Raw genomic sequence first — 14,421 nt, forward strand, 5'->3', positions numbered from 1 at the left:
TAATTTTCCGCGCGGGGTTGTAGAATTTGCAACTAACGGGGTTGATGCGTTTTCTTAAGAAATGCAATTTGCCGGTTAGTCGGTCTTAACTTTTTATACCGGGGAAACAATTAGTTACTTAAAATTGAGAAAGGAAATGGAGAATGTGTCAAAGCGACAACAACCAAATCATTCTTTTAAAAATGTGACAGATATTCATTTTGTATAAAATCAAACATTTTACATTGAAGTTGATAGGTTCACCGAAGGAGGTAAAAATATTGCTTTTGCGAATAATACACCAACATGGAAACTGCACAGAAAAATTGCGGGAAAGGCATTAAGGTATAAGTTTGATTTATTCTATCTAGTCAAATACGAGTAGCTGTTTTATGTTCCCTGTCTTAAAGATAATATCCTAAATATAGTTTAACGTAAAATGAATTGGTTTACAGAATATAGTCTTTATATGTATATAAATAAAAATAATACTTATTGGAATAGCAATTGCTTTCATAAACAAATAGAACGCAATGGAAGAAAAGTGTATAATTAAGTCTAACATTCTGGTATAAAAGTGGCAGTAAAGGGATTTCAAATTCATGTCAAAGATAAACTGATAACGAAGAGGAAAAAAAGAATTGAGAAAGAAAAAAACAACAGTCTACTAAAGACTGAACAACAAGAACCCCATCAGAGCTTTCTGAGGATAAGGTTCCCATTTATTTTGCACAAATAGCAAATTTTACAGGATAGTTATGACATTTTATCCGTCTTCTTATCGTCAAAATAGTAATCAGCAGGTTTAATTTATTTTTATTGAAAGCACATGTGCATTGTTTTTCACGTGGTAAAATCCATAGTTTGGTGTCCACTGTCAAGACCATTTTGTGATTACGATTTATGATCATTGAATTGTTGTTTTATGTTTTTATATGTCTTTCTAAATCAATGCACTTTTATGAATCACAGAGAGTAAGGTACAAAATCCCTCTGAACTTCAAGCGTTTCAAGCAGCAAACATATGGGTATAAGGACAAGCTCACAAATTATCTGCATTAGTTGTGTTGACTCTTTATGTTCAACTCACTATAATAAGTCATATACAGCATTCTGAATAATTTTATGCATCTCGAACAGCGTTTGGCTTTATTTACCATAAAATAGACACGGAAACCGGTCTGTTCGTTAATAATTCATGCTGTCCAACCCACCTACTCTCCAAGTGGCCAATTGTTTTTGTCTTTTTATACTCGTATATTACCAATGTTATTTCAACTGATCGGGCGGAGCTTATGTTTTAATTTGCATAAGGACAGTCTATTTGAAGATGTGTGTGATAAGGAGGATTGCCGTTATAACTATTATTGAATTATAATCACTAATCAGTGTCACAAAACGCATATACAAAAGAACTGAGTGTATGATATGGGACGAATAACTGGACACTTCATTGCGGAGCTTATCCCAAAACTCCTGTCTACAGATGGGCTGGTTTTAAATGAACGAACTTCTTAAACTCCGCCCAGTCAAGTGAAATAATTCTAGTAATACGTATGGAACGCCAAAACTGTCTTGTTATGACCATTTTCATTATATGATGTGTATTTACCTTTATATGATGTGCACTTGTCATTGTATTATGTGCATTTACCTTTACATGATGTGCACTTGTCATTATATGATGTGCAAACACCTTTATATGACCTGCAAATATGCTTATATTATGTGCAAGTATCTATATATGATGTCCAAACATCCCTATATGATGTGCAAATATACTTATATGATGTTCATAAATACTTATCTGATGTTCATAAATACTTATATGATGTGCAAATGTTCTTATATGATGTGCAAACATAATTATATGAAGTGCAAACATTCTTATATGATGTGCAAATATCCTTATATGATGTGCACAAATACTTAGTTATATTATGTGCAAATGTACTTATATGATGTGCAAACATCCTTATATGATGTGCATTTTCCCTTATATTATGTGCAAACATCTTGATATGATGTGGTTGTGTCATTATATTATGTGCTTGTAATCTTATATCATGTGGTTCGGTTAACTTCATTATATTATGTCGAAACGTCATTATATGATGTGCTTTCATCGTCGTTATGGTCAATGAACATGATTACGATTAGAATGATTACTGTCTACGTCATAACTGATTCCGATCTGCTTCTGCAGAATTAATATAAACCCGGATCAAATCTGTAGCTATCGTTTGGAAAATGGTTGAGATGTAAAAAATAAAAAAAAACCTTGACATGTTTGTTCCTCGATTTAAGATGAAAAAATCACACCAGATATTATTGGAAAATTGTGAATTGCAAAGTTTATACAATGGGTCTACAATAATGAATATACCAGGTCTGCAATAACGGGCATACAGTTAACTAAAGTTATTAAATTAAAGAAATGATTCTTTTATGCCATGCTCTATGCTCATTGTACTAGGCTTATATTTAACAATATCTTTATATCTTGCGTTAGCGTTGTTTTTTTTTTTTTTTTAAAGAACTAAGTACATGAATTTCCAGTATGTTCATTGTTTTGTAAAGTTTGCTTTGCTGATCATTTTAGCTGTGGAAGTTTGTCTTTGTATATCACTTTTCTGAAGAAAGACACAAAAATGGGCAATGACAAATATAATGGACCGATCATTTGCAACCCCCAGAAAGAGGGGATAGGAAAAAATTAAGGGAGCCTTTAATTTTGATTTTTTTTTTTAAATAAAATGGTGGTATTCAGTTGTTTATATTTATAGATTTGACGCAGTATAATGTTTTTGCGATGTGTTCGTTGTCCGTAAATACTTTGTTGCCAGACGAAAACTTTTTAGAAATAAGGGGCCAAAACGGCACTTAAAACAAGCAATTCTTAGGGTTCTTTGATATGTTGAATCTAGCAATATATTTAGATTTCGGATATTGGACAATATAAAAGGTAATGTGTCACAAACCTATGATGCGTCAGATATTGAATAATGACTAAATTAATTCAGACCTGTATAAAGCTGGAGTGGTTATGTCCATACTTGCCTCAACTGTTTAGGGTTCGACCCTCATCGTAAAAATTGATAGTTTTGACTCGAAAGACGTCAATTTTACGCCTGTCTCCGCTAGCCTCGTCTGTTAAAATCTAAATCCTTATTTTTTTCAGCAGAGTATGTTTAATCTGAAGCTAGTAATATTAAATGAAGGTGTGATAAATATCAATGAGACCATAACCGGCATATCCAAATTAAATTCCAAGTCGCAAACAACTTCCACACTTGAAGTTTTAGATCCACTATTGACGTGCTATTTCAAACTTATATAATGCAAAAGGAATTTAATGCGTTTTTTTTTTTGTTATTACGAACAAATGTATTGAAAAAGGTGTTAGTAATTGTTCTCTGGTGGGTTTTTTAGGAGGGGGAGTGTAAAGTATATGTCTTTGAAATTATTGTGTTTTCCCCCTATTTCACGTTAAAAAATTATTAGAGGAATTCCCATCTTTCCTATCCCGTCCCCACCACCAATGGTGAAAATTGAAAATGACAATAATTATAATTTACTTATTTTTAAATCTGTTTTTATAATATAAAAAAAGAAGATGTGATATGATTGCCAATGAGACAACTCTCCACAAGAGACCAAAATGACACAGAAATTAACTACTAGGTAACCGTAAGTCCCTCAACAATGAGCAAAGCCCATTATAAAAGGCCCTACGATGACAATGTAAAACAATTCAAACGAGAAAACTATTTTGCTAAGACAAGGTTTCTCGATAAATAAGTATCAAGATAATATGCAATAAAACAATAAAACTCATAAGAGCCAAAACGGCCCAAAATTATACTTAGAAAAATTAAAAACACAACTCTCTATCTGCCAGGGACCACCAGGCCTCAGTAAACAAAAAATAAATACAGTGTGTTTATGTTCATTCAGACACAAATCTAATTAAATTACAGATATTGTGTGTCCAAGCTATGCTTACGCGGATCTGAAAACGCTCCATTCTATTTTCTGTTTAAAGACCATTGGGATTCTCGGTTTTGTCGGATTTATATACACCTTCAAAAATGTGAAGGCCGAATTTCATTGGCTGATGTAATATTTACTAGAACAAACTGTATCAAAGGACTGAAGTACTGAACATCAGATGACCGCAAGTTCTCGTGGATGTTCAGAAGCACTTGTCTTAAAGAAAATCACATCTCAATACCTGAAAGTGAGGTTAACTTACAGAGATATTTTTTTTTTAGACAAGTTCGTGCTTGGATGATGAATAAACAACAGGGAATTCAACCTCACCGTATTCACAATTATATTGTAGTGATACAAATCAGTATACTCTGGTTTGTTGTTATAATTATATTAAATTAATATTTGTATATAACAGTTACATGTATACATAATTTTGATCCAAATGCTATTCTACTATTCTAATAATAGTGCAGTGCAAGTGCATAGTGAAAACTCTTCTGTAATAATTCGGATTTTCTAATAGTTTGGATTTATGTAGGCATTCATTTTCCCAGCATAAACGTTCTGGAGATATCATTTCCGCATGTGCGATAACACAATTGTTCTGTACGTGTGCATATATATTACTTACAAATGTATAAATACATTTCTAACGACACAACATTTTCATATTATTAATAATTTATATGTTCTAAAAAAATGTTTTTATGAGTATTACTTGAAGCGACAAATAATGTTATTTTGCACTCGATTATGTCTGCGTTTTTATACGATCAATTACATGTACCAGTCAAAATCGAAAGTCAAATCTCTGCTGCGACAATACATCGGAATGCCCTCACGGTCAACGTGATGTAAACATGAAGTGTGGGCATGAGGACGTGTACTTCCTTGTTCCAGGACAAACATATTTTTAGACTTTAATGAAAAAACTCTTTTTTAAAAATAATATAGTTTTTTTCTTAATTTCATTATTGTTTCATTTTTTCTCTCATTTTCAATGGAAACAATTATTTTGATTTCCCCCTGAAAAAGATAAAATATCTTTCAAGAAACTTGGAATCAAACATTTACAAAAAAAACCATGCCCCCATTTCCCCTGCAATCACCCAAAAAAAATCAATGGTCAATATGTTAGCCCTGTTTACGCAGTTGTATATCTGAACGGCTTTCCTTTTATTTTAAGGGTAACTGTCTAGTGGCGGTGCTTTCATGGTAGCATGTTAGCCTCTAGTGTTGCTGGTCGTAGGTTCGAATTCCGGCCGGTTCAAAACCAAAGAATTTAAAATTGGTATTTGCTGCTTCCCTGCTAATTTAAGGAGTAAAATCAAAGACTTGTTCGGCTCGGAATCAGAATAATCTGTCCGGGTAACACCGTAAGGTGAAATGGATTTCTGCGAAGTAGCATGTTAAAAATCCGACTCAGGGTGCCGGTCTAATACAAAACAGGGTTAATATTCATTTCACATTAATATGTTCTCGTACGAATATGCACCTGTCCCAAGTCAGGAGCCTGTAATTCAGTGGTCGTCTGTTGATGTGTTACATACCAGTAATTTCGTTCATTTTTTGTACATAAATTATGCCGTTAGTTTTCTCGTTTGAATTGTTTAACATTTGTCATTTCGGGGCCTTTTATAGCTGATTATGCGGTGTGGGCTTTGCTCATTGTTGAAGGCCGTACGGGGACCTATAATTGTTAATTTCTGTGTCATTTGGTGTCTTGTCGAGAGTTGTCTCATAGGCAATCATACCACATAGTCTTTTATTTACCAATTTTCCGCTGGACGTCAAGCATCATTCATAATCATGTAAGTGTGCAATAAATGCATGAATAAAAATAAAAAGATGCAAGCAAATGTCATGCAACGAGTTGAAGGTCATCCCATATCTCCTTTCATTCCTTTTTTTTTGGGGGGGGGGGGCTCAATGGCCGAGGGGTCCAAGTGTCTAGCATGTCAACACTTAAATGTAGGTTGTGAGTTCGAATCCCACACGTGGCAGGTAAGCTCGACTCCAATCACAATTGAATAGAATTATTAGTTTTTCGTACCGAAAGTCGGTGTTTATTTCCGGGGACTTCGGCTTCCTCCATCAATATAAACTCACCACAACGAATTAGCATGATAGTGTTAAAAGTGGCGTTAAAAAGCAATCAATCAACAAATTAATCAACCAATCATCCATACCGGTATAATTCTATATGCAAGAGAGGATAATATTGTAGCTATCGTTATAAAATATTTTTGAAATTGACTTTGAGTTCATTGGTGTCTTTTGAAATGAATAGAAATAGGAAGATATGATATGAGTGCCAATGAGACAATGAGACAACTCTACATCTAAGTCATAATGTGTAAAAAGTAAACAATTATAGGTTTAACTACGGCCTTCAACACGGAGCTTCTACTCAAACCGAACAGCAAGCTATAAACAAGAGCCACACAGTTTGTTTTATTTTATTTTCGCCGCTGCCGGGAACTACTTCAACTAGTTCCTGCATTAATTGATCTTTATATTCCGCCGAAATGTTTGAAACTTTAATTTTTGTTAAAATGCACTTTGTTTAGGGGCCAGGTGAAGAACGCCTCCGGGTGCGATAATTCTCGTTGCATTGAAGACCTGTTGGTGACCTTCTGCTGTTGTCTGCTCTATGGTCGGGTTGTTGTCTCTTTGGCACATTCCCCATTTCCATTCTCAATTTTACTGTCTCACTTTATCTTAAAAATGCACTTTCGCTTAAAAGATTAAAGATTTATTTCTAAAACGTAATAAGTTAACTGTATGCTCATTATTGTAGATCCCGTATATTCATTATTGTAGACCCATCGATAAAAATTCATAATTTGACAATTTTCCATCAATATTTGGTGTGATTTTTTTCATCTTGAAAATCGAGGAACAAACATGTCAAGGTTTTCCTCTTTTTAAATAACCTCAGATTTGATCCGGGTTTATATCAATTCTGCAGAAGCAGATCGGAATCAGTTATGACGTAGACAGTAATCATTCTAATCGTAATCATGTTCATTGACCATAACGACGATGAAAGCACATCATATAATGACGTTTCGACATCATATAATGAAGTTAACCGAATCACATGATATAAGATTACAAGCACATAATATAAGGGAAAATGCACATCGTATAAGGATATTTGCACATCATATAAGGACATTTGCACATCATATAAGTACATTTGCACATCATATAAGTACATTTGCACATCATATATGTACATTTGCACATCGTATAAGTACATTAGCACATCATATAAGTATGTATGCACATCATATAAGCATGTATGCACATCATATAAGTATGTATGCACATCATATAAGTGTAGTTGCACATCATATAAAGATGTTTGGACATCATATAAAGATACTTGCACATAATATAAGCATATTTGCACGTCATATAAAGGTGTTTGCACATCATATAAGTCCAAGTGCACATCATATAAAGGTAAGTGCGCATCATATAATGACAAGTGCACATCATATAAAGGTAAATGTACATCATATAATGAAAAATGGTCATAACAAGACAGTTTTGGCGTTCCATAAATACGTCTAATTATCAATAATAAATGGAACTATTGACGTATAAGGTCATGGTAAAAAATAACCGTGCACAAAAATAAAAGATATATGAAACGCTTGAATCATTGATATACATGGAAGTCTCAGTTGTTCCTTTGCAAACATGTTATAAGCCTAAGACTATACAATACAAAGGATGAGGATGAATTAACAGACAATCTAAACCCAACATACATTATAACATATTTAGCATAAACAATATAAAACAAATACATTTAGAATGACGGGGTAGAACACTTATTTATAGTGCAACCTGATATAACATTTTAACATACATTAATACAAAGTCAATCAGCCAGCCTTCAAAGGCTTACGAAGCACTGTCAATTAATATCTTTATACTGATATATAAGTTTGATTAACTCATTGACATTTTGTCAAAACCTGATTGGGCTGTCCGAATTAACCTGCGGGAGAAAAGTTATTCTGATGTCATTCTAAATCACATTGGTCCAAGTAATAAACAAAACAAGCTTTCGTTCAGTTATCTATGGTAGTACAGTCTCCTTTTCAACGAAATTATTTACAGATAATAATAAAATGCTGAATAGTCGACCTACTCTATAACTTTGATAATTTGTACCAGTGATCCTAAACAGAAAATAAAAGTGCCAATACCTTTTTTCTTGCTTAACCATGTGGTTGTGATTTGATTGTTTACAAGGCGTTGGATAAGTCAACGACCCGGTTTAACAAATCAACATTATGTAAACAAACAATTATATTGGCGTGAACATTAGTATTCTAATTATTCATACCCGTATAAGACAGTATATCCGACATGCTTTATATTAAGGAGGATAATTTACAAAACAAAACTACATTTGCAAATATGTTGTGCCCGACTCGCTTCAAAACACATGAAAACATTACAAGCATTACTGGTGATAATTGAAAAGGGAATTGAAATGATTATCATTAAAGTGAAAAAACAGGAACCTTTTTTGTAGGCAATATATGATTGGAACTCATTTCGAAGCAGTGCTTCATGAGTCAACGAATAAATGTTTGCCCTTAATGGCAAAAGAAACCGGAGCATTTAATCCAGAAAATTACATAGATCTAATGGTGTCCAATATTCTAAATGCTGTGTGTTTTGGGAAAAGGTAAGCAATGAATGGATATGAGTGGAAATTTAGTTACACCTCAGCTCCACACATAGTGGTCTCGTGGATGTGTACTAATCACGAGTGAATGAGACTTTGTTTTAATCCGCAGTTAGGTCAATAGAATAATTGGAAAATATTAATGCATGGACGTTTAAGCTCGCATTAAAAACATTTCTGTCAGTAATTGAAATAAACATAACAACGCACACTAGACCCAAGCTTACAGTTATCTAAATGCCATTTGAAAAACAATTAATATATAAAAATACATTATTTTGAATTAAAAAAACAAAGAAAAAAAACTGTAAAACATTGTTTTCATCTTTGGAATCCGAACAATAAGCAATCAAGTAGATATTTTGCGTCAGATGTAAAAAGACAATTGTAGGCTTCATGCGTGCTTCAGATTAAAATAAGATTTGAAAAAGGAAAATTTCAGGTGTGACATTTGAATATATATAATGGAGAAATAACATACAAGTACAAATAAAAGAAAGAAAACCCTAAAAAAGGTACATTCTTGATATATATATAAAAAAAGAAGATGTAGTATGATTGCCAATAAGGCAAGAGACCAAATTAATAACCATTGTTATAAGACAAGTTTAAAAATGTTGTTATTACTCCCACAAATTATCTGAGTTTAAATTAAATTGTGATTCTAAACAAAATCAACATTGTAATGGTTATGTGCTGCCATCTGTTACGGAAGCTCCGTTTAGCAACAAAGAAAGAGTGTTATTGCATTGGTATAAGAACGTTTTACTGAAAAGAAGAAAAAAAATACACGCCCCTATCGGTTTACTCCGCTTTGTATTCATGTCATCTCCTCATGTTTTCTATAGGTTTATAGTTCAAATATTTTAGGAGTCATGACTGCCTACATATATTTACACAACTTTATAAAACCTGTTGTTAAACGCATTTTTTAATTCGTAGCCTATGTGAGTTAGGCGATCGTCATTAAGTAAAGATAGAGGTCAAGTATATCAAAGGGAAATTTGAACTCATAAGTCGAAAATAAACTGGCAACGCAATTTCCAAATGAAAAAGACAAACAGACAAAAAGCAAACAACAGTAAACAAAAGACAATTTTTAACAGAAAAAAAAAAGAGAAAAGAAACACGAACCCTACTAATTCAGTTCACCGCAGATTTAAAGAATCTTAACATTTTAATGTTGACAAAAACAGATCTATTTAAACCTGAAATGTTTATAATTGTAACTTTATGTAAGCCTTTATAATGCATATCTATTTTAGCCTTGTATGAAAGTTGCTGACTTAAATGTTACTTTAGCTAATCCATAAAACAAAATGATCTAGAAAAGTGCGAATTATCCAGGCATAAATAACCTTAGACGTAATTGGCACACTTTTTTGAAATTTTTGGTAATAAATGCTCTTCAACTTTAAACTTGTTTGGCTCTAATACTATTTTGATCTGAGCGTCACTGATAAGTCTTAGACGAAAAGCGCGACTGGCGTATTGATTTATAAGTCAAATACCTTTGATAACTATTTATGCATAATGTTTAATATGGATTCCCATTGAACTGTTCTTTATTTATTTTTTATATGACTGGATGCGATGGAAGTTTATATTACTAGAATATAAATAAATAACAAATATATCGTAATTATTAGTTTTTCTCTCATTAGATCTGTAAAACCTCCAAAATCGTAACTGCAAAAAATTGTTATAATATATTGTTTATTAAACTAGAAATATTCGCATTAATGATTTCAGACAAAAAAAGAGATTTTACTGATTCCTTGATACTGGCAAGAAAAGAAGCAGAACAAGAAGAGAACGATGAAGTGTTGTCTCAGTTAACGAACACACATCTTAGACAAACGCTAATGGATATATTTAGTGGTAAGATATCAACGAGGAAATATTATCTCAGTTAAAAAACACACATCTTAGACAAGCGATATTAGATGTATTTAACGGGGAGTTCACAAATATGTGGCACATTAAGAACTTATAAGTATTGGATCAACATATATTTTTATTTTTCTATCCATGGAATTGTCAGTTTATTTTCAATCTATGAGTTTGACTGTCCCTCTGGTAACGTTCGCCCCTCTTTTGCAAAAGAACAAATATACTATGATAAAAGAGGGACGAAAGATACCAAAGGGACAGTCAAACTCATAAATCTAAAACAAACTGACAACGCCATGGCTAAAAATGAAAAAGACAAACAGAAAAACAATAGTACACATGACACAACATAGAAAACTAAAGAATAAACAACACGAACCCCACCAAAAACTAGGGGTGATCTCAGGTGCTCCGGAAGGGTAAGCAGATCCTGCTCCACATGTGGCACCCGTCGTGTTGCTTATGTGATTACAAATTCGGTAGGTCACATTCATGAAAGGGAAGGGGATTGTAGTTACGACGTAAAGAACATATCCGATATCATTTGTGAAACGGTTATTCCATAACGGTCAACCAACTCGTGATGGCGTCCGTAAAATTTACGAAGGGATGATTTCAACTTCACCATTTGGAACTCTTGGTTTAATAGCTTCCTTGTGAGCAGTAACCCTCTATCAAGAAAATCATGATAGGAAATGCAAGCTCGGGAATATCGTATCAATTGGGAGATATATACCCCGTATGCAGGTGCTGCTGGAATGTTGCTACTTAGAAATGGAAAGTTCACAATTGGAAAGCTGAAATCATCTCTTTTGTCGTAAAGTTTTGTTTTCAACCGACCCTCATTGTCAATTTCTAGATGTAAGTCAAGATATGAAGCCGATTTAACTGTATCTGTAGTATCCTTTATCTCCAATTCGATGGGATAGATGCGTTCCACATAGTCACCAAATTTTGAATTGTTTAGTGAAAGAACGTCATCTATATAGCGGAAAGTAGAGTTAAAGGATATTGCTAACTTCTTATCTTTCTTCCTTAGAAGTTCCTGCATGAAGTCAGCCTCATAATAATAAAGAAACAAGTCGGCAAGTAGAGGGGCACAGTTTGTTCCCATTGGGATGCCGACAGTCTGTTGAAAAACACGTCCTCCGAACGTTACAAATATGTTGTCAATCAAGAAATCAAGCATCTTGATAATATCGGTTTCAGAGAATTTTTTGTTTGAATCAGAGTGATTCTTTACAAAGTATGATTTATCCCTCCCTAAGACAAGATACTTGTATCTACGTTGGCCATTCTTTTTTATGAAGCAAAGTAATACCAACTCTTTCAATTTGTCTTTTAGTTTGGAATGTGGAATACTTGTGTAAAGAGTAGAAAAGTCAAATGTTTTAATACTGTTACAAGATGAAAGAGAGTTAGATTGTATGTACTCTAAAAGATCTTTGGAATTTTTAAGTATCCACATCTGATTCACGCCACCTCTAGAATAGGCAGTTTCACAATAACTTTGAAGCCCGTCTTTGATTGCTGATAAAATAGATGTTAATAATTTAGAAAGAGGTTTCGTGGAGCACTTGGAAGACCCAGCAATATACCGTTGTTTGTAAGGACACTTATGTAGTTTAGGTATACCTTTAACATAATTTTTTTACATAAAAACCTTGAACTCACTTAGACCACACAAAAAGCAAAACAATAATGCTCTTATTGTTGTTGATCACCTAAATGTCACAACAGGGAGCAAAAACGCACAACTCATTGCAAGATTAACAGAATAAGGAACCTAACATGTGTAACAGACAATGAAATATATCAAATTTATTGAAAAAGAACTTCAATGTAACTCATTGCAAGATTAACAGAATAAGGAACCTAACATGTGTAACAGACAATGAAATATATCAAATTTATTGAAAAAGAACTTCAATGTATGTTTGTACCTGATTCTTTCATTTAAAACAAATTGAAAAACAAAAATACCTAACTCCAAGTAAAATTCATAATGGAAAGTCCCTTATTAAATGGCAAAATCAAAAGCTAAATCACATCAAACGCATAGAAAACAACTGTCATATTTATCGCTTGAGACAGGCATTTCATTTTGTACAAAATGGTGGATAGAACTTTTTATTTTCTTGTATTAATTGAGAAAAATTTAAACTTGATATGTTTTGGCCCCTAAAATTGCAAAAACTAGTAATTATTGTTTATCCCTCAAAAATTTGTCTATTTCGCATTTAAAAATGAATAGAGGGATCGAATATTGTTACTTGAGTAATAGATTTATTTTTTAACTAAAATTTCAATTTCACAACTACCCAAGATATAACATTTCACTTATGTATCATTTGGGAGGGGCCCCGTCATTTGACACGTCTTGTAGTTACAATGCCAAACAATCGATTATAGGGGCATTAGTTGGAAAAGGGAACTAGATAATATGGTGGAGTTATACACTTCGTAAACACTCAAGTCTGATCTAAAACAACATAAGAACAAACTGAATTCATCATTTACAAAGTGTTTCTTTTTATATATAGCTGGTATTGACATGATTGACACATCAAGAATAACGTTGTACTTTGCTGTACGATACATGGCTGGGTTACCAGATATCCAATGTAAAGTCCAGGAAGAAATAGACAGAGTTGTTGGTGAGTATCACAATGTTTGGCCCTGTCACTTTAAAAGCTTTTCATGTATTCTAGAGGGCAACTGTTGTATTTCTTGTCTGAAACACATTTGGTATTATTTGTATCTTATATTGATTTTGTCAATCTCTTGGTATTCTCATTTTCTCAATAGATGCAAGTTTGATTTATAGATTATAAAACCTCATTGTATGAACTCTTTTTTCCGTTCGCCTCTGTACGCTAAACAACATACCATCGATCAATATCATTATTTCTCAACCCAAATGAGGTTAATTCAATAAAATCAGATGTTATGATACCAAACTTTTGAGAAGTATGTTGCTGAAAATGATATAATATTATATAGATATAGGAAGATGAGGTGTGAGTGCCAATAAGACAACTCTCCATCGAAAAAAACAATTCATAAAAGTAAACCGTTATAGGTCAATGAACGGCCTTCAACACAGAGCCTTGGCTCACACCGAACAAAAAGCTATACTACAATTTTACAGTTTATAAAGTTCCAAAGTCTGTTCAGAGTCAGGATCCTGTAGTTCAGTGATTGTCGTTGGTTTATGTCTCTCATATTTGTTTCGTCAATTGGAAAATGTTTCAGATTTTTCTAGTCGTGCCTTTCATAGCAGACTATAAGGTATATGGTTTTCACTTTGTCAAAGACCATATGTTTACCTATAATCACTTACATCAACTTTATTTGAAAATTGTTGGATAGTTGTTTTGTTAACAATCATACTTCGTGTTCGTATTTTTGTATAATACATGTAGTCTACATTTATCGTACAAATTTAAATGCGTGCTTTTGTGTCAACCTTTATTTAGGAAAAGATAGACTACCGACGATTAAAGACAGAGAAAATCTCAGTTATACAGAAGCCACCTTGCATGAAGCCATGAGACTTGGTACAGTTGTTCCCGTAGGTCTGCCTCATAGTACAATGTGTGATACAAAAGTTGGTAAGTATTAAAATCATCAGACTTCAACGTGGTCTCTTATCTTTTTTATTTAGAGACATGATATATTGGGATTATGCAGTTGCAGCCGAATTCGATTAGTTATTGCATCTTGTTGTATGCTACATTTCTTTTATTTTGAACAATATGAAGTCAGACATCTTTTCTTGATTTTTATAAATTATGTTCTTATAAGTGTGGCATCATTTAGTGCAATAGTCTTTGTCG

General features: G+C 33.0%; 1 long non-coding RNA gene across 1 annotated transcript; it reads left to right on the top strand.

Moving 5' to 3' along the window:
- Positions 1–228: 228 nt before the first annotated feature.
- Positions 229–8,689, top strand: LOC143048945 (uncharacterized). Its single transcript, XR_012969950.1, has 2 exons — positions 229–324; positions 8,534–8,689. It is a non-coding gene; the product is annotated as an uncharacterized LOC143048945 (long non-coding RNA).
- Positions 8,690–14,421: the final 5,732 nt, after the last annotated feature.

The sequence above is a fragment of the Mytilus galloprovincialis genome, chromosome 10 (genome assembly GCF_965363235.1).
Source record: "Mytilus galloprovincialis chromosome 10, xbMytGall1.hap1.1, whole genome shotgun sequence".
NCBI lineage: Eukaryota > Metazoa > Mollusca > Bivalvia > Mytilida > Mytilidae > Mytilus > Mytilus galloprovincialis.